At 43.9% G+C, this 22,701-nt stretch overlaps 1 protein-coding gene across 2 annotated transcripts in view; it reads left to right on the top strand.

Annotated features, from left to right (window-relative positions):
- The window catches only part of CACNA2D3 (calcium voltage-gated channel auxiliary subunit alpha2delta 3), a 2,559,454-nt gene that overhangs the window by 24,422 nt on the left and 2,512,331 nt on the right, over positions 1 to 22,701 (top strand). The window lies entirely within an intron of this gene.

The following is a 22,701-nucleotide window of genomic DNA, read 5'->3' as shown; positions in this document are numbered from 1 at the left end:
TTTGCACAGCCACACCTGCCACGCCCACCCCACCATTATGTTTTCATTTTGCTTGACTGCCATTGATATCTCTTTGGACATGCATAATATTTTCAATTATGAGTGTAAATACCTTTCACTGTCCTATGCATGTGTATCCTTCGCCTCACACCCTGATGCCTTGTGCAAGTCATGCATACATTAATTTGGGACATTTTTCTACTACTTGATGTATGTATTACATTATTTCATGGTCTCAGTTTATTTAAATATCTTGTATTTAAATACAAATATTTCAGTAAACCGATCTTTGTTGAAAAAGTGCAAAAATGTATTGGCATGGCACTGTGCTTGGGACACACAGTTTTATGTGATCATATTATTACCTTTCTTTCTATTGACTACAAATGTTTGGCATTACATTTATAGTATATGCAGTTCAGTGCTAGGTTTCCATAATTGAAAAAGGTTACATACGATTTGTACTATCCTGCTCCTATTTGTGGTAATCTTCTAAGGGTCAATCCTCATGCAGCACATTTTAAATGAGTGGATAGGTTACATCCAATGAGTGTAAGGTAACACAATTGCAGAGATAGTATACATGGAGAATATTTGTTCTGCCCCACTTCCCATAAGTGATGTGTATATGGAGCTAATAATCTTCAATAATGAGTTTGCATGGCACAGATCTTTGATTGGCACCTTAAAGTCCACAATCTCTACAGCCGAGGAAGGTACAACAGCATTTTGTTCATTTTAATAAATGTCAGATTGGCTTCAGTAAAGTTGCACCATGTAAGTTCAACATGTGTTGTATATCATTACTGACTAAATCAAATCAGGAGGGAGAAGGAAATTGTGATCCGTCCAGTTTCCTGTATATATAATCTCATAAATCACTTAGGGAAGGGTCACTTGTCCTGCATAACCTGGGTATACAGGTGATGTATGTGTATGTCCCAAGATAAAAAACCCTCATGTACGTGTGAATTAGATCGAGTTAGTGGTATATCTTGGTTCTCCGCTGTTCATTCACGTGACTGCATAATCATTGGGTTAGTTGTTATGCAACCTCCACCCGAAGGTATTTACCCTTGGTTAAAAGCAGTAGTGATCAGTGATGAGTGGTAGGTGAATTAATCTAAAATACTCGGACAGCCAGACTTCTTATTTATTATTTCTGGATTTGAGTAGGTTGTCAGAAAATGTATAGATGTGCGTACATGGAATGATTAGGATTCTTACGCACTCAATTTTCGTGTTTATAAAAAGGTCGACATGTTTCGGCCCTTGGTTGCCTTGTCAGGTCATGTGGGCTTTCTTCAGAACCATCTGAAGTGTAGTGGTGTCTCATATAGAAGAACTTTTTATTATGATGGAAGGTGTAGCAAAGTGACGTAATAGTCCTTCACCTCAGGGAGTTCTCGTAGTACCTCTTTTGCGCTGGTTCACACTTCAACGGGTGCCAGGGGGTCAGGGAAGCCTAATGCAGCTAAGTCCTCAAGCACGACTTGTGCTGACACTGCCTTTCTGGACCCGCCAGTTAATATTGCTCGTAGTTCCAGGGCTGTTTACCTCCCCTCACACCCCTTTTAACCAAGGGAGTCAACTACGAGAATAAATTAGGTTGTGGACTGACTCACCTTTTTTAGCTTCACTTTCACGTCACGACCACACTCCCCCTGCCCTCTCACACACATTCACCATATGGCCGGAACAAAAGATCTCCGATAAAGAGCTCCGGTTTCGGGAGCCCGTCAGACATTGCAGCGCCAGTCTGACGAGGAGCAGAACCCATATGATGAAGCATGACACCTAGCTTGCTGGGTGTGTGAGGGTTTTAGTTCCAACTAGGGGATTCCCCCCTCTTACTAGCACACACACTTCTCTACTCCGTCACTCTTCCCGGGGAACTTTGTACCCTCTTTTGCTACTTGCAAGAGTGAATTGTCATTAAACTGTGCTAAAGCCCATAGACAGTTATTTTGTTACACGGAAGCTCTCAAATTGCAGGAGTGAGCAAGAGTATCTATGTTAATTACCCCTTTGACCTTCCCTTGGGGGTAGAACATTTGCATAGTGATAATTGAGTTTCTGCTTGTTGAGTTTGGGTGTGTTTTATTCTGGATGGGTGAGTGGGTAAAGGCAAATTAGTTAGCGAGTTGATGAAGAACAAGGGTAAGTAACAGAGTGCCTGTATTACGAGGCATTGAACACCCAATCTCACTCTCCATTTACTGAAGAAGCACTTTCAATTACAACCCAGTTCTAGTGGCAATGGTTTGTGTTTGTACTAGTTATAGATCAGTTCTGCATTCCCCAAATTAGAGCACTGTGCAACACCTGTCTCTCAGATGTGGCAGATGGTACCACCGCATCATTTCCTAAGTCTCCAATCTAATTGGCCACTAATAAAGAAAGTATAGGATCATACAATGATGACAGGAACACCCAATTCTACACACAGAGCTAGCTGCAGAACATACAGTGCAAATCGAAGAGGACTAATGGTTGGGAAAAAAAAACACTTTACGGGGAAAATCTATTAAAAATTGTATCCTCTGAAAAATAATGTATGCACGAAACATACACGTCCTAATGTTGTATTTCTACGACGAAAATATTAAAAGCAGTGTTAAGGCTAGAATATTAAACGGTGAAATAACTGATTTTTCATGCTCAAATACTGAGCCTGACACTTTATTATAAGATCTAATTGAAACTGTTGTGAGAGAGGCACATAGATGAAAGACTGTGCTTGGCAGTGGGTGCTGGCTGTTCCTTCATGCACCACCGAACATATGGCCTGCTTTATTGTGCGTTGCTACCCAAGAGTGAGAAACAGTTGTATAGAAGGCGCACTATGTGTGGGAGGCGATAAATCCTTTGGATGCAGATAGTCCATTGCTGGAAGTGCTAATATAAAGCTTTCCTCTTAGCCTCCCACCAGTTCCCGCTATAAGTGGAAATTTCTATTAATGTGATTTGATAGCATCATGTACAAACAGCTCCATGGGCGCACATTCCGCACTGCTATCAGTAAATGAAAGCATTTGACAGTCAGGAAATAAGACATGCTTTTGAATATTCTTGGTTTTCATCTTCGAATGATTCCTATCTCTAAACTTAATCTAATATTTGCAAATCTTGGCTGATGAAACATTTAAACTGCGTGTCCACGCCTAAAGGTACATTTTTTTTCAATTAATACATTTGCTAATAACTGGGGGGCATATTACCAAGCAATAGCGATAATTATCGCTATTGCTTGGTTAGAGACAAACATTTATCGCAGAGCTGCGGCGATTTTTACCGCAAATAAACCTTGGTATTACCAAGTGTTAGACCTGTCTGGCTTTTTGCGTAGTCCCTCAAATTTATTATTTATTTTGTCCCCTTTTTGCCCCTCATACCTTTATTAATTTTTGTGTCCACTAGCTTTTTCTAGGTGTTGGTCAAGGGGATAGGTGTTCTTTCCCCCCCTCATAGTTTTTCACCTCAGGCCTAGAGGCCTGTTCTGACAGGAATAAAGCTGGAGTCACAAAATGGTGGCTACCAACTGCCCTAACTGCCAAACCTAGAACCTGTCCCATAGAGTAGAATAGGGCATTCCAGAACCTTCTGGTCCCTTCTGGACTTCTGAGGGTCAGCCTATAAAAGGCGGAATGCTGGACAGCCATTTTGTCTTGCTAGAGAGAGTCAGCTGGAGGACAGGCTGTAGCTAAAGGTGGGGGTAGGATAGTCAGAGGGTTGCCTTACTGATTCACCACCCTTCCTCCCTTGGCTTATTTGTCCTGGCCCTGCTGCGTTGGATGACTGGAGACCCTGGGCGCCTAGTTGCCCCTAGTGTAACCATACAGGGGGTGTCAAAAGGAGAAGGAGACTGCAGCGCTGCGGAGCGCAGTCCTCTGCCCAGTAAAGGAACTTGAGGGAAGTGACTCCAGGATACTATTACAGTGGCTATAAGGACCGTGAGCTGGTGAGGAGTCAATCGCCATAAATCACAAGCTTATTTCCCCTTTTCCCTGTTACCTGGGGCTGCCCTTGCTTAAGTGATCTCCAAGTGACTCTAGTGGGGCTGGTAGCGTGTATTTCACGAGGCGCCACATCGTGCACTGGCCGCTTGTTCAGCCCGCCTGTGTGCTCTGTGACCGGTGGCTGCGGCGGTCACTGTGTGAAGAGGATCGTCTTTCCTGAGCTGTCCCCTGTCAGCGCTAACCCGGCACAGAGAGCGAGTAAGCCGGCTCTTGTGGGTGGGGCCGGAGGAGGCAGAACAGAGCAGACTCCAGGTACAGCCGCCGCTCGCTCGCGCATGCCCGGTCGCGCCGCTTCCCTTCAGGAAGGCGGAGGCGGGACCAGGCGGGGAAGCGCCGAGAGCCCAGTAGCGGCTGAAGAGAGTTGCATCGTCTCTCCCCCGCTCGAGCGCCTCACGAAGGAGCTGCCGCGAGCGGGAGGGGAGAGTTGAGGAGCCCAGCAGCGGCTCAAAGGAATCGCGGAAACTCCCTTTCCTTGCTCGGAAGCCACACGGAGGAGCTGGCTCGAGTAGGAGGGGGAAGCTGAGGGGCCCTGGAGGTTGGTGAGCCTTTCCCGCGTTCTGCTCCTTTGCCCTGCCTCTGGACTCAAGATTTCAACTAACCAATGTACTACAAGTAAGGAGGTGATTAAACAGGGGAAGTGAGACATAGTCAGCGCTTTAGCTGAGATTCTAACCTAAAGTGTACAGCATCCATGAGGAATCTCTGAAAGGGGCTACACTGACAGTTGTTTACCTGGAATACCCAGACTGGCTCATTGCTTATAGCAGGTCATTACTCCAGAGGAGCCAGTCTAGGTTTGGAAGTAGATACTGAGGGATTAAGCGGTGGCCAATGATGCTGTTCTAAGAGTACCTGCTAGTTAAGTAGGAGAGTAGGTGTCTAAAAGGGACTGCTGATGCACATTCCTGTACAACTGAAACCTTTCTGTGGTAGTGTCCCATTGTGGTAGTTAGAGTGGCTAAGAGGGAGAGTTATAGAGCACTTCACAGAAGTTGAGTCTCATCAAAATTTGGAGTCTAATGTAATGAAATGTACTATTGATGTTGATTACTGATGCAAGTTAACATTGCTGAAAATATTACTACTGATTTCATGACTTCTGCATGTACTGAGCTGTAGTTTCTCCAAAGACATAGGAGTAACGCTATTTTTCCTGACAGAATGTTTAATACTAAACTGTGAATACTAAGAATAAGAGAACAGATAATATTTTTATAAAGCAGCTCATATTTTTCCATACTTTGGTGTAGTGTCATTTTTGTGTGTTATTGCGTGGAATTACTGCTGGGTGGTTTGCAACCTTCACACTTGTGCCTCTAGTATTTAGGTCTTACCCTAGGCCAGGCTACCCTAGGTGACCTGACATCCCAGGTTCCAACAAATTGGTGTCCAGCGGTGGGATCCTGACTTGGTTGCAGCTACTCAATAGTAATTAAACGCAATACACTGGCCTACACCAGGAGTTTTCTCCTTGCGGCCCTCCTAATTTGACTTTTGTTTTTCCAAATTTGTTCCTGGTGGTGGGTGGAGGTTATCCTCAGATCACGCTTCTTAGTTCTCTCCTGAGTACTCATTTAATCCCATATTTGAAAAATGGAATTAAACCTTGAAGAGCTAGAGTCCTACACTGTGACCCAACTGAAAGAGTGGTGTCAACAACAGGGGGTATTCTTCAAAAAAGGTGCCAAGAAAAGCGAGTTACTGACAAGCATAAGGGCATGGGTGGAAGCTCATATAGTGGAGGAACAGGACACGGAAGAGAGTGATAGAGACACTGTCCTTGAGACTGCAATGCTGTACCAAGCTGGAAGGGGGAATCTGCTGACAGGTCCCAGGACACTTTCGAGGGAGGGCAGCAGCGTCTCGGTGAGGAGTTTAACTGACGCCGAGTTGGAAGACAGGAGGGAGGAGAGGAGAATGAAATTGGATTTAGCTAGAATGGAAATGGAGAGGGAGGACAGGAGGTTGGCCCACGAACGAACCATAAAGGAGCTAGACCTTCAAGCCTTAACACTAAGGTCTCCTAATCCAAACGATGGTGGCAGCGAAAACAAAGTAAATACCAGGGAACCCAGACCCTATCTACCCAAGGATGGTATTGCTAGTTACACCACAGGTGATGACATTGCCAAATGGTCTGCCGCATATGAAGTCTCTTTAAGGGCTCATGGGATCTCAGAAACTCACTGGGGGGTGGGCTGTATAAATATATGCCACCTGCTGGCAGGGATACCTTGTTGGCTCTGGAGCAGGATGAGCAAACCCACTACCCTACAATGAAAGTGGCACTGGTGAAAAAGTTTGGACTTACCCCTGAAAAATACAGACAAAGATTTAGGGGAAGTCACAAACTGTGTACCCAGAATTGGGTGGATTTCTTAGATTACGCCAAGAAAGCCTTGGAGGGTTGGGTCAAGGGCAGTGAGGTGAAGGATTATGAGGGGCTGTATGATCTATTTTTGAAAGAGCACCTCCTCGAGAAATGTTTTCCCGAGCTGCGCCAACACCTGGTGGACAGCAAGCTGACCAATCCCCGGAAGCTTGCAGAGGAGGCGGACATCTGGGCAAGTACCCGGGTGTCCTCAAAGGGGACTGGAGGGGATTCCCAAAAGGCCGGACAGGGCGCCCCCCAGAAGAAGGAGGGGGGAGAGAAAAAGAGGGAGTTCTCTAAAGGTCCCCAACACAATTTCCAAGGGAGGGGAACAGGTTTCACCCCTAAGGCAAACCCGCCCAGAAACCCTAATCCTGGCCAAAGCCAGCAGCCAAGGGTTCTCCACTGTTTTGAGTGTGGTGGTCTTGGACATTATAAGGGAGATGTCAGATGCCCAAAGAGACCACCCCCTCCCACCGGAGGAAAACCACCGGGAGTTGCTAGTGTAGCACTCGGGAGGAGTTGCCCTTAAATAAGGGGGGTGAGTGGGCGGGTGTCACCTTAGTGTCCCTGGGAGAGCGGGAGATGGTTCCAAAGATCCAGGTGCCCCCAAATACTACAAAGTTTGGGCAATGGGTTACCATCAATGGCCAGAGAGGGGAGGCTCTGAGAGATACAGGAGCCAGTATGACTATGGTGAGAAGTCAACTGGTGTCTCCAGAGCAGGTGGTTCCCAATGTACTCCACCCCGCCACGATGGCTGACGGCAGAATGGGCCACTATCCAGTGGCTGAGGTTCCCTTTGAGTGGGAGGGGGGTTGCAGGTTCACTTTGAGTTGCCGTAAGCCCTGCCGTGCCAGTTGATTGTCTGCTGGGGAATGACATGGAGCACAACACTTGGAGAGAGGTGGAATACTGGGCGCACACTGCGATGCTGGGTACACCTGAATGGGCCTGTGTGAGCACACGGTCTGCGACTGCCCGGAGAGGGAGTTCGCCTGGGTTGGAGCCTGGATCAATGGCCCAACCCGCTGCCAAAAAGGGACAGACCCGGAGACAGGAAGAGCCTATTTCGGCTTCCACACCCCATGAGACAGATCGGCCACCTGCGGTGGTGGACCAGGAGTCCGTGGAGGGGGAAGTAGACTCTCTGGAGGATTTACCCATCCCTGCTGAGTGGCATGTGGAGGGAGGTCCTACCAGAGAGGAATTCTGTAAAGGGCAGCGGGAGTGCCCTACTCTTGAGGGACTGAGGCGACAGGCTGAAGCCCAGGCAGCAGGGGATGTTACGGGACACTACCATATTTACTGGGAGGATGGAATCCTCTACAGTGAACCCAAGGTACCCTTACCTGGTTCATCAAGGGCCTTGGTAGTCCCGCAACAATACCGAGCCTTTCTGCTGGAATTGGCTCATGCTATACCCTTGGCAGGACACTTAGGCCAGGATAAGACCTTTGCTCGGCTTGTCCTCCACTTTTACTGGCCTCTGATGAAAGTGGCGTCCAACACTTACTGTCGGACATGTGTATCCTGCCAGGCCAGTGGGAAAACAGGGCTGAAGCTGAAGGCTCCCCTGGAACCACTTCCAGTCGTTAGCACACCCTTTGAGAGGGTGGGCATCAACATTGTAGGGCCTTTAGATCCACCAACAACAGCTGGTCACAGGTTCATCCTGGTTCTGGTGGATCATGCCACACGGTACCCAGAGGCAATTCCTCTGAGGACAGTCACTGCACCTGTGGTGGCTAGAGCCCTAATGGGGATCTTTACCCGAGTGGGATTCCCCAAGGAAGTTGTGTCTGACAGGGGGACCAACTTCATGTCAGCTTATATGTGGGCGATGTGGAAGGAGTGTGGAGTGACCTACCGGTTCACCACTCCTTATCACCCCCAGTCGAATGGACTGGTTGAGAGGTTCAATAAGACCTTGAAGGGCATGATCAGAGGTCTGCCCGAAAGACTGCGGAGGAAATGAGACGTCCTCCTACCCTGTTTGCTCTTTTCTTACAGGGAAGTGCCACAGAAGGGAGTGGGCTTCAGCCCCTTTGAACTTCTGTATGGGCACCCTGTACGCGGTCCTCTCAGCCTGGTGAAGGATGGTTGGGAGAAGTCTCCCAGGAAACCCCCCCAGGATGTGGTGAGCTACATGCTGGCCTTCAGGAGCCAAATGGCGAAGTTGTGGAAGCAAGCTTCTGACAACTTGGAGGCCAGCCAGCAAGTCATGAAAGAGTGGTATGACCACAATGCTCACCAGGTGGAATTGGAGCCTGGCCAGAAAGTGTGGGTGATGGAACCTGGAGAGCTTAGTGCCCTCCAGGATCGCTGGACAGGCCCCTTTCAAGTGTTGGAGAAGAAGGGTAAGGCCACATACCTGGTGGACCTTAAGACCCATCGACAGCCCCTACGGGTGCTGCATGCCAACCGACTCAAACCCCACCATGAGAGGCCCGAGGTCATGTTAATGATGGTGACTGATGGGGAAGAGGAAGCGGAAAGCGAACCTCTCCCAGACTTATTCTCGTCTCAAGAGAAGGATGGGTCAGTGGAGGGAGTGATTCTCTCTCCCACTCTAACTCCTGAGCAACGGGAGGACTGCCGCCAGATACTGGAGCAGTACTCTACGTTGTTCTCCCTTGTCCCGGGAAGGACTCACCTGTGTACCCATGATGTGGACACAGGGGACAGCCCATCAGTGAAGTCGAAGACCTACCGGCTGTCCGACAAGGTGAAGGCTAGCATCCATGGAGAGGTTGCCAAGATGCTAGAGCTGGGAGTTATCGAACCTTCCAACAGTACTTGGTCCAGTCCGGTGTTGCTCATGCCAAAAGCCGCGCCACCAGGCACCACACCCGAACTGAGGTTCTGTGTGGATTACCGGGGACTGAACTCAGTGACAAAGACTGATGCTCATCCGATCCCTAGGGCGGATGAATTAATTGACCGGCTAGGAGCTGCCCAATACCTAAGTACCTTTGACCTCACTTCAGGGTACTGGCAGATCTCCTTGACAGATGGAGCAAGGGAAAGATCAGCCTTCTCCACGCCTGAGGGACACTTCAAATTCTGTGTGATGCCCTTTGGGCTCAAAAATGCCCCTGCCACATTTCAGCGGCTGGTGAACCAGGTCCTCTCTGGAATGGAGAGTTTCTCTGCTGCTTACCTGGATGACATTGCTGTCTTCAGTAGCAGTTGGGAGGACCATTTGCAACATTTGCAATCCGTTCTCCAGGCCCTGAGACAAGCTGGATTGACCATCAAAGCCAGCAAATGCCAGATTGGGCAGGGGTCGGTTGTGTACCTTGGACACTTGGTGGGTAGGGGGACAGTGCAGCCCCTACAGGCAAAGATTGAGGCAATCATGGCCTGGGAACCCCCCAAGACACAGACTGAGGTCCGAGCTTTCCTGGGCCTCACAGGTTACTACCGTCGCTTTGTGAAGGGGTATGGCACTATTGTAGCGCCTCTCACAGAGCTCACCTCTAAGAAACAACCTCGACGGGTAGTTTGGACAAACACTTGTCAGCAAGCTTTTGAGAAACTGAAGCAGGCAATGTGTGCAGCACCGGTCCTGAGGGCTTCAGACTTCTCCAAGGAGTTCATTGTCCAGACAGATGCATCAGAACATGGCATTGGGGCAGTGTTATCGCAACTAAATGAAGAGGGCCTGGATCAGCCTGTGGTCTTCTTATCCAGAAGACTGCTTCCCCGGGAACAGAAGTGGAGTGCAATTGAGAGGGAAGCTTTTGCGGTGGTGTGGGCTCTGAAGAAGCTGCGGCCATACCTGTTTGGCTCGCACTTCCTGGTTCAGACTGACCACCGACCCCTTCGTTGGCTGATGCAAATGAAGGGGGAGAATCCCAAGCTGTTGAGGTGGTCCATCTCCCTACAGGGAATGGACTTGCGGGTGGAACATCGGCCTGGAGTGGACCACGCCAATGCAGACGGTCTCTCCAGGTATTTCCGCCTTAGTGATGAGGACTCCCAAGGGGTTGGGTACTTCTCCCCACTTTCAGCTGGGGGGAACGCGTGTTAGACCTGCCTGGCTTTTTGCGTAGTCCCTGCAATTTATTATTTATTTTGTCCCCTTTTTGCCCCTCATACCTTTATTAATTTTTGTGTCCACTAGCTTTTTCTAGGTGTTGGTCAAGGGGATAGGTGTTCTTTCCCCCCCTAATAATTTTTCACCTCAGGCCTAGAGGCCTGTTCTGACAGGAATAAAGCTGGAGTCACAAAATGGTGGCTACCAACTGCCCTAACTGCCAAACCTAGAACCTGTCCCATAGAGTAGAATAGGGCGTTCCAGAACCTTCTGGTCCCTTCTGGACTTCTGAGGGTCAGCCTATAAAAGGCGGAATGCTGGACAGCCATTTTGTCTTGCCAGAGAGAGTCAGCTGGAGGACAGGCTGTAGCTAAAGGTGGGGGTAGGATAGTCAGAGGGTTGCCTTACTGATTCACCACCCTTCCTCCCTTGGGTTATTTGTCCTGGCCCTGCTGCGTTGGATGACTGGAGACCCTGGGCGCCTAGTTGCCCCTAGTGTAACCATACAGGGGGTGTCAAAAGGAGAAGGAGACTGCAGCGCTGCGGAGCGTAGTCCTCTGCCCAGTAAAGGAACTTGAGGGAAGTGACTCCAGGATACTATTACAGTGGCTATAAGGACCGTGAGCTGGTGAGGAGTCAATCGCCATAAATCACAAGCTTATTTCCCCTTTTCCCTGTTACCTGGGGCTGCCCTTGCTTAAGTGATCTCCAAGTGACTCTAGTGGGGCTGGTAGCGTGTATTTCACGAGGCGCCACATCGTGCACTGGCCGCTTGTTCAGCCCGCCTGTGTGCTCTGTGACCGGTGGCTGCGGCGGTCGCTGTGTGAAGAGGATCGTCTTTCCTGAGCTGTCCCCTGTCAGCACTAACCCGGCACAGAGAACGAGTAAGCCGGCGCTTGTGGGCGGGGCCGGAGGAGGCAGAACCGAGCAGACTCCAGGTACAGCCACCGCTCGCTCGCGCATGCCCGGTCGCGCCGCTTCCCTTCAGGAAGGCGGAGGCGGGACCAGGCGGGGAAGCGCCGAGAGCCCAGTAGCGGCTGAAGAGAGTTGTATCGTCTCTCCCCCGCTCGAGCGCCTCACGAAGGAGCTGGCGCGAGCGGGAGGGGAGAGTTGAGGAGCCCAGCAGCGGCTCAAAGGAATCGCGGAAACTCCCTTTCCTTGCTCGGAAGCCACACGGAGGAGCTGGCTCGAGTAGGAGGGGGAAGCTGAGGGGCCCTGGAGGTTGGTGAGCCTTTCCCGCGTTCTGCTCCTTTGCCCTGCCTCTGGACTCAAGATTTCAACTAACCAATGTACAACAAGTAAGGAGGTGATTAAACAGGGGAAGTGAGACATAGTCAGTGCTTTAGCTGAGATTCTAATCTAAAGTGTACAGCATCCATGAGGAATCTCTGAAAGGGGCTACACTGACAGTTGTTTACCTGGAATACCCAGACTGGCTCATTGCTTATAGCAGGTCATCACTCCAGAGGAGCCAGTCTAGGTTTGGAAGTAGATACTGAGGGATTAAGCAGTGGCCAATGATGCTGTTCTAAGAGTACCTGCTAGTTAAGTAGGAGAGTAGGTGTCTAAAAGGGACTGCTGATGCACATTCCTGTACAACTGAAACCTTTCTGTGGTAGTGTCCCATTGTGGTAGTTAGAGTGGCTGAGAGGGAGAGTTATAGAGCACTTCACAGAAGTTGAGTCTCATCAAAATTTGGAGTCTAATGTAATGAAATGTACTATTGATGTTGATTACTGATGCAAGTTAACATTGCTGAATATATTACTACTGATTTCATGACATCTGCATGTACTGAGCTGTAGTTTCTCCAAAGACATAGGAGTAACGCTATTTTTCCTGACAGAATGTTTAATACTAAACTGTGAATACTAAGAATAAGAGAACAGATAATATTTTTATAAAGCAGCTCATATTTTTCCATACTTTGGTGTAGTGTCATTTTTGTGTGTTATTGCGTGGAATTACTGCTGGGTGGTTTGCAACCTTCACACTTGTGCCTCTAGTATTTAGGTCTTACCCTAGGCCAGGCTACCCTAGGTGACCTGACATCCCAGGTTCCAACACCAAGGTTTATCGCAAATGCGATAAAAATCGCCGCAATGCATGAATATCGCTGAAAAGTCTGCGATATTCATGCATTACCGAGCTAATGCTCCTAGCCATGTTATCCACCTCCCATTGGATAACATGGCTAAGAACTGCTCAGGGCAGGTGTTAGCTTTTGGAGATATTCGCGCTTAGCGCGAATATCTCCAGAAGTTGGTAATAGGAGATAGCAATGTTAGCGACTGTTTTCAGTCGCTAACATCTTGGCACGCCCACTTTGCATGTCATTAGTGATAAATATCACTGACATGCAAAGTGGGGCCCAAGATGGTCGCTATCTCCTACTAGCTGTCGCTAACTAGTGTTACCGACAGCTAGGTAATAGGGAGATCATTTTATCTCCGCTTTCTTGGCTTTTAAAGCCAAAAAAGCGGAGATAAACCCGCTTGATAATATGCCCCAGGTTATCAATTATGGTGATAAAGGAGCATGTGTTCACGCTGCTCTGCTGCTTAAATAATAACAAAAAAATTATTTGAATGATTAGACCTTGTCCACAGCAAATCAGCAGTGTCCAGACGACTACATAAGTTGCCTATGCCGCACCCTGAGTCACCCAGTGAATACCTATGCGGCACACTGACCGATACGCTTGCAAAATAAATTCACATATTAGCCCTGTGCCCTACCCATTGGTTGTCCATTGCCATGCTAGGTTACTCATTGCTCTCCTGACTCACCAGTGGTCCCCTGGGTAAATAAACCTTTCTAGGAATCTGGTCTATTACCAGGGGAAGAGTTGAGCTACCACAAAGTTAAGTAACCCAGGGGGCATATTAGCTAGAACCTCGTTAAAAAACCTCGTTAAAATTATCAGCGTTTTAGCGGCAGGAAACTGCAGCTAAGACGGCGATAATGGGATTTGTAATATGCGTTATAGAATTCCAATAGAAGCCCAGGTTAGATGTGCAAGACATCTAACCTGGGCGTCTATTGGAATTCTATAACGCATATTAGGAAGCCCATGATCGCCGTTTTAACGGCAGTTTCCTCCCGCTAAAACAGCGATAATTGTAACGAGGTTCTTGCTAATATGCCCCCCTGTTCCACATATATCAAGAGCAGGTTTCAATCAGGCATTGGGGGACAGACTTCCTAACACTTCATGCAAGGCAGAGCAGCAAGGCAACATGCTGCACTGCATTGCATGAAGCTAGACATCAGAAATGTGACTTATTTACAATAATATGGCCCATGTCTGCTTCCTCCTTGTGCTGCTTAGCACCAATGCAGGGATTGAGACCAGGATGAGAGTCTATCATCGAAAATTAGCAATATGTTCTTTTGCTTATTACACCTAATGCAGAGGTCCACTATTGCTTAGAAAATTAAATAATATGAATAGATTAGTAGGCTGTATATAAATTTTGAGAAACATGTAAAATTAAGTGAGTGTCCTCAGATTGATTTGTGAGAGCAGTTCAAGTGCATCAAACAGAATATGGTATGTAAGAGAGATGACATCAATTAAATTTAAAACAGCTCCAACCTTCCCATTAAAAAAAATCTGTGAGTTTTTGCATTTGTTTGCTTGTGAATTAACCACATGGCTGCTAGGCGTTTCCCCCCCCCCTGTGCTGGAAAATGCCATTTTAGTGGCACCATGACGAGCTCAGGTCGTCATCAGCACACGACACCCGTGGGTGATGACGAGCTGAGCTCGTCATCAGCATCGAAAGGGTTAAATATAATATTTTATAACTTTTGTTTTTGTTTGATGAACATCATCCTGGATCATATCACTTCAATGCCGATGGTCTGTCTAGGTTCTTCTGCCTCAGTGATGAGAACTCCAGGAGATTGGGTAGTTCTCCCCACTTTAAGCTGGAGGGTTAGCATGTGTTAGACCTCTCAGCCTTTGAGTGGTCTTCCCCCAACCGTTTTGCCTTAACCCCTTCAATTTATATGAATTTATTTTTGTTGTCCTTAGGGACTGTGATAAAATATGCTTGCACCTGGTTGGCACATTTAATTGGCGTACAAGTCACTAGTAAAGTGGTACACCAAATAACCAGGGGTGATAAATGTAAAGCTAATAGCGGCCCGTCAGCACGTTTTGTGCCCCCTACTTAAGTAGCCTTAAAACATGACCCCCGTCAGCCATTGCAGCTTGTTGACAATTTTAAACTGCCTATTTGACTTGGCAAACCAACCCTGTTGGCAAGCCTTAAACTCCGTTTTTCTTACATATAAGTCATCGATAAAGTAGGCCCTAGACAGACTATTGGGGAGGGTGAATTGTAATTAATAGGTTGGACATTTACTTTTAGGTTTTACATGTCATGGTAGTGAAAAACCCAAAATTTGTTTTTCACTACTGTGAGGTCTACCTCTCCCATAGGATAACAGTGGGTTACCTTACTATACTTAATAAGTAATAACTTTTGATTGGGAGCAGGCTGTAAAGTCATGTTTCTATGAGAGCCATAAATAACAAGTACAGTAAGCAGTACTTATTTTACCCTTGTAGTTGGAAAGCAATGCTCATAATAAATACTCCTGATACTCATTGTATTTAGCACACAATAATGAATGAATCAGTCCACCCACAAGAATTATAGCTTCTAGTTGGGTTGAACTCATTTGTTTTGCCATATTGATTCTCTTTACTGTCTAATGGTGCTGAAAGACTCTACTATTATACAACACTTGCCTTTCTTTTTCAGTTTTGTCATGTGATAATAAGCCATTGCACAAATATTTACAGCTGTGGTTCTTGCTGAATTCACATCTAATGAAAGAATGTTAAAGTATAATCTAGGTTACTGTATTAAAGGTGCTACTCTACCTTTTTATAACAGGTAGAGGTATGTTTGGTTTTTAATGTTATAGCAAGATATTGGGTCTAGTAAAGATAGCCCTAAAAGACATAGGCATTTGTTGAGCTAGGTAACATAGGAGAAACACTAGTACATAGGCAGGATATAACAGGATTGTCATGTGGGATGTAAAAAGATCAATATCAAGTCATAGCATTCATAAGGATAGGCCCACAGGAAAGATGAGAAGGGTGAAGTGTGCTATTTATGTAAGTAATATTGGCAGATGGTCCGTGAGCAGAATGTGCTAGTTATTTTCCTGATAAAAGCAGGACAATGTTTATCAGTGGAAACTGCAGGCCTATTTGTCAAATGTAGTATAGTTGTATTCAGGATGCTACATGATCAACCCATGTCATTTAATACTTAGGAACAGAGACAGTGGCAAATTGTTTATATAAATATTTGAGAAAGAAGCAGGTTAAGAAGCTGTGTATTAGCCTGTTTGTTTCTCTAAAAGCGTAAGGCAAATGCACTTTAGGATTTCTCATTGTGGCAAATACCTGGCGGCATTAGTGAGAGTTTTGAGAGTTGTTCCTAAACAGTAGCTTTGTAGTTATTGCTTTTTACTGCTGACCAATTAAAAGGTTTCGCATCACACAAATAAATTCATATCCCTCAACTTGTTGTTAGTCAATTCTTTCTCTTGGAGAGGGAGAGAGATATACAACATTTGTTACCAAATATACCAATACCTGAAAAAGATTAATGTTTTTTCCTGTCGCCATTATAAATGCAATCAACAACAATACATTTGTTTTTCTTATATAATTATCTCATGCAAACCTAATATGAATCAATGAAGCCATCAAGATATTTAATTGTATTTTATCAAAAAGAGTGTTCCTTCGTTGTTTAGAACCTCCAATCTACCATGTATGGATATGTACTAATAAATAAATACATTATAAACCTGACAAACCTTAGAGTTTCAATATATATCAGTTTGTGGAAAAAATAAAGCCTATCCTACAAACAAGCAGTTGAAACAATAAAATGTATTCAAATTGTGTGAACTACTACCTACTTCACTTATTCAAAATAAATAATATATCCCAATGTTAAATTGTTTGTAAAAGGTTCTACATCTTACACCGTCCTAGTCTAAAACTGTTATTTGCAATTTTGCAGACCAAGCTAGGTCAAGGTTGATGGAAATATATTGTGTGCTTCAGCCAAAATCTTTCAGAGGTATATGATTATGGCTATATGCAATCTTTAAAATATGTTTCATCAACTATAATTTGGGGTTTCCTTTGCACTTCAAAAAGAACATACCACAGAAGCAATACCTATAATTTCATGTCATGGGTACGTGTATAGTACTAAATGTTACTTTGGCAATCAAGTGCTTTGTATGTATGAGTCTCTTGTATCTTGTTTAGATTTCCCGGGCTCCATAGACAAATTGATACTTAGGTGCCCAATAAATACTTTTCTGTTGGGTTGCCATTATAGTTCTAAGGGAACTATACTTTGGGTAGTGGCTAATGTTTCATAATTTTTAAACTGTGAGATGTGAGAGCAATATTCTTCATATTAACACAAGTCATTACTATTGCGTTTGATTAGAAAAAAATTCTATTGGGATTCATGTCAAAATTACCCATATCGAATATAGACTTGCAAAGTTGATGTCTGGAAAAAAGTAAGCAATTTGATAGACAGTCATTATCACTATCATCATTATATGATTTATATGGGCAACCAAGAGTGCAGATGTGATTACAACATACTTGGGTAATAAAGAGTGGAGATATGTTTACATCATACTGGGCCCGATTCACAAAACTAACTTAAGAAAAAATCCTAAACTTACTACTTTTAGTATTCACAGAAGTTAGGATTTTGTCTTAAGTTTGTCTTAAGACAGACTTAAGACAGACTTAAGACAAAATCCTAACTCTACCGATTCTTTTCTGGGAACCTTAAAATCCCAAGTGTTCCTTCTAAAAAGGATTCAACCTCACCACCGGACCCCATCCATCCTATATATCCACTGTACTCCAAATCGGCTCTTACTTACACTCCTACATAACGGGTGAATTAATAGCTGACGTTATTTTGGAGGAAATGCTATCGCCTGGGTGTTCAACAGTAGTTTTTTTTTAAATGTTCACAAAATTAGCACATCTCCCCAGCCCCCCCGGGTGAGCTACTGTTGAAGCAGAAGGCTGATGCCTGTGCACAAGAACAAATTCCCTCTGCCAAAAAAATAGGTTTTAGCAGTAGCCTCCTTTGTTGATCAAGGGCAGGATAACAGCATAGCAGATGAAACCATGATTCCCGATAATTGTTGCATGGTCTACTCTTGAAGTCACCCCCACCCCCAGGTCAACGCTGGTTAAAATCTCTTATTGGTAACACACACACTCTCATGTGAAGGATTTGGTCTAGAGTATTTGCATTATTAAGATCTGGAAAAATATTTTTGTGAGTTCCCAAAATGATAGGAATCCATTAGGGGTGGAGCCCAACCTCGACACTCGACGCATCGTAAATCCTGTTCCCAAGAAGATTCTTTCATTTGGTTGTTAATAGTTGTCTTCCATGCTCGCTATGGGATGGCACCGTCCCACAGAGCAGACTCCTCAATCTTGGATAACAGAATCGCCTCATTAAGTTGACTAGACCATGGGTTGCCCGGCTTTTCGTAAATCAATTTCAAATCATTTTTTAACTAATTCTTGGGGCCCCCCCTATACCTGTTAAAATATTTTAGCAAGGATGCCTTACAGTCAATTCATTGAATTATTAACCCTAGCTCAAGTCTTACCCTGGAGCATCGGACGTGTCACGGTTGATGGAATATTTTTTTGAATGCTCTAATGTAACATATTTTTAATGCATCAGCCATCACACCAGGATAGGCAAGATGCCCATACTGCAATGCTGGTAATAAGGTCGCCTTTATTACTTTTATAAAGTAAAATGTATTTAGTGACAACATAAATCATTTCACAGTGTTCCATACAGGAAAATGTAATTGAACTATCAAAGGGACCTAAACTATTCTAAGTAGAAACCATGAAGCATCGTTTTTCGGAAATGAGTAAGGGTGAGAATAAGAGAAGAACTTCCCACAACCCAAACTCAGCTGAGTTCCCTATAGCTGCAGTAGCAACCATCAATCATAGAATGATCTCTGCAATAGCATGGTCAAGAAAAACACATTAAATAAAAGGAAATAAGTCACCTTTAGCAGTAGTTGTTGGTAGCAAAGCAAAAGATGAACTTTCCAAGAGAAGAGTCGTAAGGCAGGGGGGAATGGGTCTCGGTTGGGAACCTCGCACAGTCTCTCTCTCTCTCTTCTAGCTAGGAACACAGCTCTTACAGCCAATTGAAACCGCTCAACCGATGGTGTCATCAACTTCCAATATTTCTTCTCCCTATTCCCAATGTAAACATTCATGCCGCTATAGTGGTAAGCAATGTTTCAGGACCTCGTTACATGAGGCAAAGTTCTCATGAGAACCTTCTGACCTAAGCTAAATGATGCACTATGAGTTTCAAAATGAAGACCAAGCTTGTCAGAGAATTGGAGGCAAACTAGCAATATTATTCTGATGAAGCATACATAAAATGTCAAATTAATTATTTATTATAACAATCACAGCAAGTCTCATTGTATTATGGTAAATGACCTATCATGGGGTGAGGGAACTGAATGAAGCACGTCTGAAGTCAGCTAATTCTAAGCAAGTTGCTGGTGCTAGGTAAAATATTCTAATAATCGTCTATTAAGTAGTGAGCAATAGTCAAAGAAAAAAGCTTTGAGGCCTAACTGAAAGAGCACATTTGCGAATGATACCTTAGTACAATTTTTTTTAAAATTATACTATTTCATAAACAATTTGTAAGCACGCTTTTCTCTATATATGAAGGGTTACTATATCTATTTGCTGTATTAAGAAGGATTCTTCCACGTTATGAAATGGGCACATTTTGTCTGCATCTCATTTTCAATGTGAAAACATTTCTGCAGCAGCTTAAAAGCATTTCTAAAGCACAATTCTAAAATAGTCTGCAATTCAAATTTCTATTTTAGAACTAATTCCTTTCAATCTTTAATGTGTAGCCTCATTCACATGCCTTTGTTTTCCAGGAGCCAGCAGTACCAGTAAAACCGTAACTTAACAGCTGCACTAAAAATGCAGAGTCTGAGTGTTCTCAAGAATAATGATAAAAAATACAAATAGAAGTTTCAGAAACTGCAGAATAAAATGAAATAGGAATTGGCAAGGCCAATATGTCTGACATTGGCTGTAAGCCTTTTTGCTTCACCAATGCTTATTTAGTCATAGAGATTGTAAAACGTTATTGCTGGGAAAACTGCCAACCCTCCACAATCTAAAAAAAGGATAGTGGATAAAAGAAAAAATATTTTTTAGTTTCAAAAACTACATTTGCCATAGTATTCCCTGGCCCGGAAGGGTACTACTTTGTGTGTGAAAGTGCTTCTTCTAAAAGGGCAGAATGACATCATTCACAGCTGAGTTGGCTGACCCACTCTTCCATGCTGTATACTGTCATGGGAAGAAGAAAAATGTTAAAGGCACAATGTTAGGCCAATAGAGGGCTGCCTGAATTCCCGTATTAGTAAGTATGTCATATATATAACGTTAGTAAAATCAAATGTTTTTGTCTAACGCCGGACCTAAATCGTGACAATAAGAACTGCTGGAGCTAAGGAAGCATCGATGTAGGACATCTCTTTACATTTTGGATATTTTGTTATTTTTGAGAACCAAGATGTCTTAACACCTTGCCTGCGGTGCCGATTCTTCCCCGGTGCTGAACATTCCATTCGCGGGTGTGGTCATGACGGAACGGTTCCGTCATGAGCACAGCGCGACCGATGCTCATGACGAAACCATTCCGTCATGAGCATCGAAGACTTGTATGAAAACACAATATTTAAAGATACGAGACAAAGACAATGACAATGAAGCCTTGACTCGTTTGCACACATTTTTCCAATCAAACTCACTCTCCCTACAATGAATGAGAATATTTTTTTATTAGATATTTAAAACCCAGATCGGTATGCTGTATTTTCTACCATAATGGAGGTGTATTTCATAGATTTCATATAGTGGCTATTTTATAATAGAAATACCATGGCTGTAGTCCATACATTGTTGTTATATTAGAAGCTGTTATTTTTTTGCCTTTTTTGCTAGAATTGGGGAAATTCTGAGTTTGGTCACTGGCATGAAATAATAAATTAATCAGAATTAGAAATTGTTTGTGAGCAATATATTTCCGATTTTTAATCAAGAAAAATGAAGTGCATTCTGAATGCTGAAGATGGAGGACAACACATTGGAATCAAAACAGAAATCTCTATTCTATAAAAGCATGCCACAAATTATTAGGATTCCTTTGCACTGTATTACCGAATTGGAAGTATTTCAACGTTTTCAGTGGGAGCCTTAGTGGTAAATGTACTGACATCTTCCACTATTTGTGCCACAATTACAATCACCATAGAAGCAGTCTTCTGCTCTTTGTTGCTGATTTGGGATATTGGTCACTCTTTTCTACAGACGCATAATCTTTAGTACCCAGCAGGGGTGCAAAGTATAGATTGCGCGAGGGACTAAATATTTTGCCACAGGTTGGTGCAGCAGTATGCAATATTTTCTTTCTTTTGGTTAAACTAAAATCTAGTCCAGGTAGGTCTGATCCATAGACAATACATTTTTAAATGAAGTTTGGACCACCAGAAAAAGGGCACATTGTAGAAGGCCACTTAAACATTCAATGATCTGATTAGGATATACATTTTGTATCAATGAAATCCTCTTCAAGTGGCTCCTAATGTTAAAATGTGGCCGTTGGCTGCCTTTGCCTTTTATCGAAAAGGATGTGCAATGGAACTGGATCTGGTTAATAAATCCTATGAGCTAAGCAGTAGATATGCAAGGTAAGGCAGGTGTTTACACAATAAACCCAAAGGTGGCTGTTGAAACTGAATTACATGATTACTTTCTGGTGTTTGTTCTTGTGTTTTTCCTGCATGAAAATCCTGCATGGCAAGAATATTACACCGTGCCATCAAAATGTTTGAATATTCAGTTTAAACATCATCAAGACCAAGTACTTCACGCATTTGTAATGACTCTATAACCTCATTCCTTTCTTCGACTTTAATGGGACCATTAATCTTCTCCAAATCCGGAAGGAGTGGTGGCTGGAGCTTTGATTTACTTTAAAGATATTCAATCACACAGTCATTGTTCTACTAAGGTGCAGAATATTGATCCTCATAAACGTCTCTGAGACATAATTAATATCCGAACAATGAAAAATGATTGACCTTGGGTTGTCGTTAATGACTAATCTGTGTCCATGGTCTGTCGCTCCATTGACTAATCAAGCCATTCTTCTTTCAGATCTATTTCAAAATCGAAATAGTTTATGAATGTGCTGTAATGAAGGCTGATATCTCACTGTTTGAAGACAAGTAGGACCAGCACATTTTGCAGATTTGATAGATGACAACATAGATGACCTGTCCTCTTCCATATGTACGCGGTCATCTTGTAAGTTATTGATTATGACAAGTCGCCAATTATTAATTAAATTCTCTTTTTGGAAACTGACTTCATCATGATTTCTCTTTTATCCAGTATACTTGTCTCCAGTAGTGTGGAACTATTTACTTCCAAAATTCTGAACATTTGCCAAAGTGATTAAAACAGTCTCAGTAGCATTAATGCATGAACACAATTTATTTATAAATACACTTGCCAACAAGCCTTTAAAAGAAGCAAGGACGATATCTGAGGAATTAAAAAAATAAACTATTGAGTCTATTCACAACTATGCAATCCTGCAGTATTCGAGGGCCATATGTATGAACACATTTTCCCATAGACACAGAATGGGTAAAACCCTTTGATACATCTGGCCCACGCTCACTTACTGTTGAATATCTTACTGAATTGGACTCGAGAACTTCTACACTGGAAATAAAATGGGACTATGTAGGTAATAGTACAAACAGAGAGGAGTGTCTGTTATTTACATTTTTACTAATTTTGAGTTCGACGTTTCAAAGCTGATTCGCAAAGACAATTGAGGGTAGCAAAAAACAACTACTCAGGTACTACTTCCCTGATTCATAAATGAAGGTGTGTTTATGAAATGGCCCAAAGGAGGTGATTGAAAAAAATCATTTATGAGTATAGGAAATAGTACTACAGGAGAACTCATTTAATACTCTTACATACTGGTAACAGAAGGAGTAATCTGGGCTGCTTGATATCGGATAGTGTAAATCTTTGTTTACACAAAGATAGACTACACTGCTCTAGTCAAGGTAGGGGCCTATTA

Source organism: Lissotriton vulgaris, chromosome 9 (assembly GCF_964263255.1).
Source record: "Lissotriton vulgaris chromosome 9, aLisVul1.2, whole genome shotgun sequence".
Classification (NCBI taxonomy): Eukaryota; Metazoa; Chordata; class Amphibia; order Caudata; family Salamandridae; genus Lissotriton; species Lissotriton vulgaris.
This window is presented reverse-complemented; position numbering and strand designations above follow the sequence as displayed.